Source organism: Oncorhynchus masou, chromosome 12, assembly GCF_036934945.1.
Source record: "Oncorhynchus masou masou isolate Uvic2021 chromosome 12, UVic_Omas_1.1, whole genome shotgun sequence".
Classification (NCBI taxonomy): Eukaryota; Metazoa; Chordata; class Actinopteri; order Salmoniformes; family Salmonidae; genus Oncorhynchus; species Oncorhynchus masou.
In genome coordinates, this window is record NC_088223.1 from 71427729 (window position 1) to 71432007 (window position 4279).

Sequence of the window (4279 nt, forward strand, 5' to 3'; positions counted from 1 at the left end):
ACTCCACCTATCTACCCCACCAACCCAGGGGTAGGTATGGCAACAAGTGCTCCTTGTCACATTTTTTTCCTTCTCTGACCTCATGGTTTGTTTTGTAGTTCCATATATGATTGTTGTTGCTTTATACACACACCCTGATTTACTATCTCCAAAGACTAATTATGTACTGTCAGACATTCTAAATCATTGACCAGAACATGAAAGGGAAGATACTGTATGATGTTGTTGCTAAAGACAAATGGAAAATTGTCAACGGAATTGGGTTAAATATAATGACATTTATTTAATTAATAAAATGGCAAGTCAAGTCACAATCACACCATATCTAAAATCATCACGTAAAATTTAAAACAAGCGCATGTATGTAGGGAAATAGGGAGTGGGGGCCCATAACCCATGTCTAGCCAATGAGGAATCTGTGTAATTGGAAAACACAAGAAGTGTCTCTCCAGATTTAATGCAATCCTCTGTGTAACTATTGCTCTGTGACCTTGGATTAAGTTACAAGATGTGCAGATAAGAGCTCCTTGCGTTTGTCATTAACTGAGCTGAGGGCTGGTGCTACCAAGATATATGAACACTGGACTGTGGAAGGATGTCAATCCCTTGATATATTGACAGTTTTGTGTCTGCTTTTCCTTTTATCTGTGTCAGTGTGTGGTTCAGTGTCAGTGTATGGTTCACTGACATGTTCATTCTATTCATATTCATATTCATATTGAATTTAATTATTTCACTTTTGTTATCTGCTCAGTAGCTATCAGGCCATAAATGGCTTAATGTTTCTGTGTGTGTGTGGGGACATTATCCTCATTAACTTTCATAACCAAGCACCCTGCACTTTGAGATATGCAACCAATGACTAAGGATCAGTTACACATTAATAAAGACAGTTAATAGCTAATGCATCCTGTGCGGCTGCACACACACACACACGCACGCACGCACGCACGCACACACACACACACACACACACACACACACACACACACACACACACACACACACACACACACACACACACACACACACACACACACACACACACACACACACACAGTCGGCATGGCCTGAAGCAAAGACATTAATTTGCAAGAGTATCTTTATCTAAGTGGGCAGAGCTGAATAGATCATTAAATGAGAAAGTCAGTTTGTCGGCACTCAGTAGAGCGCCGCACCGCCGGCCCTCACATCTATTTTATAGGTCAGCGGCGGAGATAAGTTGGCCCAGACAAAGAAGTTAAAGGGAGCCTTCTGCCTTGATCTTAACCAATTGTTAAATTCACAAATCAGCCTGCTTCCCCAGTGTGGTGGAGGGGAGGGCACGGGAGTGGAGTGGAGAGGGAAAGGGCAACCTGGTCTTGGAGCATTTCATATTATTCTGTACGTAAACCTGAGAAGTCTATTAATTTGTGATTACAATTTGTATGATATTCGTTACGAATTTGCAGAACATATGATATGTTACCTTTTTCAAGCCCCACCTGTTTAGCTAAAAATAATATTGTATATACAGTACCAGTCAAAGGTTTGGACACACCTACTCATTCAAGGGTTTTTCTTTATTTTTACTATTTTCTACATTGTAGAATAATAGTGAAGACATACAAACTATGAAATAACACATATGGAATCATGTAGTAACCAAAAAAGTGATAAACAAATCAAAATATATTTGAGATTTGAGATTCTTCAAAATAGCCACAATTTGCCTTGACGACAGCTTTGCACGCTCTTGGCATTCTCTCAACCAGCTTCATGAGGAATGCTTTTCCAACAGTCTTGAAGGAGTTCCCACACATGCTGAGCACTTGTTGGATACTTTTACTTCACTCTGTGGTCCAACTTATCCCAAACCATCTCAAGACGTCCATCTTAGCTCACTCATTAATGTCTTATTCGAAATTACGGCATGCCTCTTATCAGCGCATCATTCCGTTATGCCATAGTTTGTACATCTCAATTGTTATATTGCTTATATACACTATATATTCAAAAGTATGTGGAAACCCCTTCAAATTAGTGGATTCTGCTATTTCAGCCACACCCGTTGCAGACAGGTGTATAAAATCGAGCACACAGCTATGCAAACTCCATAGCCAAAAATTAGCAGTAGAATGACCTTACTGAATAGCTCAGTGACTTTCAACATTTCACCGTCTGAGGATGCCACTTTTCCAACAAGTCAGTTCGTCAAATTTTTACCCTGCTAGAGCAGGTCAACTGTAAGTGCTGTTATTGTTATGGTGAAGAGGAAGCATTTAGGAGCAACAACAGCTTAGTAGCGGGACCGCCGAGTGCTGAAGCGTGTAGCGCGTGAAAATGGTCTGTCCTTGGTTGCAACACTCACTAGTGAGTTCCAAACGGCCTCTGGAAACAACATCAGCAGAATAAGTGTTCATCAAGAGCTTCATGAAATGGGTTTCAATGGCCGAGCAGCCGCCATGAATTTGGAATGAGATCGTAGACAAGCAGGTGTCCACATACTTTTGGTCATGTGGTGTAGGCCAATGCCATTAGTATCTTATTCATAATTTTAGGAAATGACAGAATGATTTCATTGTTTTGCTGACTTTGTGTATTATAATCAGCTCATGTGCTTTCCTTCACAAGTAGGGGATACTAAATATTGTTGTTGGTTCTGCAACCATGTCTGCCAGTGACAGTCTCTTCCCATTCAAATATACAGTGCCTTGCGAAAGTATTCGGCCCCCTTGAACTTTGCGACCTTTTGCCACATTTCAGGCTTCAAACATAAAGATATAAAACTGTATTTTTTTGTGAAGAATCCACAACAAGTGGGACACAATCATGAAGTGGAACGACATTTATTGGATATTTCAAACTTTTTTAACAAATCAAAAACTGAAAAATTGGGCGTGCAAAATTATTCAGCCCCCTTAAGTTAATCCTTTGTAGCGCCACCTTTTGCTGCGATTACAGCTGTAAGTCGCTTGGGGTATGTCTCTATCAGTTTTGCACATCGAGAGACTGAAATTTTTTCCCATTCCTCCTTGCAAAACAGCTCGAGCTCAGTGAGGTTGGATGGAGAGCATTTGTGAACAGCAGTTTTCAGTACTTTCCACAGATTCTCGATTGGATTCAGGTCTGGACTTTGACTTGGCCATTCTAACACCTGGATTTACCCGCTTTATGTTTTGGATCATTGTCTTGTTGAAAGACAAATCTCCGTCCCAGTCTCAGTTCTTTTGCAGACTCCATCAGGTTTTCTTCCAGAATGGTCCTGTATTTGGCTCCATCCATCTTCCCATCAATTTGAACCATCTTCCCTGTCCCTGCTGAAGAAAAGCAGGCCCAAACCATGATGTTGCCACCACCATGTTTGACAGTGGGGATGGTGTGGTCAGGGTGATGAGCTGTGTTGCTTTTACGCCAAACATAACATTTTGCATTGTTGCCAAAACGTTCAATTTTGGTTTCATCTGACCAAAGCACCTTCTTCCACATGTTTGGTGTGTCTCCCAGGTGGCTTGTGGCAAACTTTAAACAACAATTTTTATGGATATCTTGAAGAAATGGCTTTCTTCTTGCCACTCTTCCATAAAGGCCAGATTTGTGCAATATACGACTGATTGTTGTCCTATGGACAGTCTCCCACCTCAGCTGTAGATCTCTGCAGTTCATCCAGAGTGATCATAGGCCTCTTGGCTGCATCTCTGATCATTCTTCTCCTTGTATGAGCTGAAAGTTTAGAGGGACGGCCAGGTCTTGGTAGATTTGCAGTGGTCTGATACTCCTTCCTTTTCAATATTATCGCTTGCACAGTGCTCCTTGGGATGTTTAAAGCTTGGGAAATTTTTTGTATCCAAATCCGACTTTAAACTTCTTCACAACAGTATCTCGGACCTGCCTGGTGTGTTCCTTGTTCTTAATGATGCTCTCTGCGCTTTTAACGGACCTCTGTGACTATCACAGTGCAGGTGCATTTATACGGAGACTTGATTATACACAGGTGGATTGTATTTATCATCATTAGTCATTTAGGTCAACATTGGATCATTCAGAGATCCTCACTGAACTTCTGGAGAGAGTTTGCTGCACTGAAAGTAAAGGGGCTGAATAATTTTGCACGCCCAATTTTTCAGTTTTTGATTTGTTAAAAAAGTTTGAAATATCCAATAAATGTCGTTCCACTTCATGATTGTGTCCCACTTGTTGTTGATTCTTCACAAAAAAATACAGTTTTATATCTTTATGTTTGAAGCCTGAAATGTGGCAAAAGGTCGCAAAGTTCAAGGGGGCCGAATACTTTCGCAAG